Below are 354 nucleotides of genomic sequence, written 5' to 3'. Positions count from 1 at the left end.
TAAATGGGTTGAGCATCCCATTTACATTAAAAGAGGCCAACTTTAGTACCTTTTTCTGTGTTGTACACCATGTATCTCTTTATTTTCCACCTTCCCTACATCTTGAAGGACCCTTAGGTTACAGATAAACAAAGTGATAATGAACACACAACTACACAAATTTAAAACATTCATGATGAACTTGTGAATAACAAATGAACTTCCAAGAGTGGGGTCTTTGCTGTGACCTGGGACTCAAAGCTCTAAATACAATGGAGATGGTTGTGGACTTGAGGAAGAACTCAGCCCCAGCTATCCCCATCACCCTATGTGACTCCACAATTGACACTGTGGAGTCTTTCAGCTTCCTGGGAT

This window comes from Cyprinodon variegatus, unplaced genomic scaffold (genome assembly GCF_000732505.1).
Source record: "Cyprinodon variegatus isolate N-32 unplaced genomic scaffold, C_variegatus-1.0 Scaffold640, whole genome shotgun sequence".
NCBI classification, from domain to species: domain Eukaryota; kingdom Metazoa; phylum Chordata; class Actinopteri; order Cyprinodontiformes; family Cyprinodontidae; genus Cyprinodon; species Cyprinodon variegatus.
The sequence above is the reverse complement of the archived record's forward strand: the minus strand, read 5'-3'. Positions refer to the sequence as shown.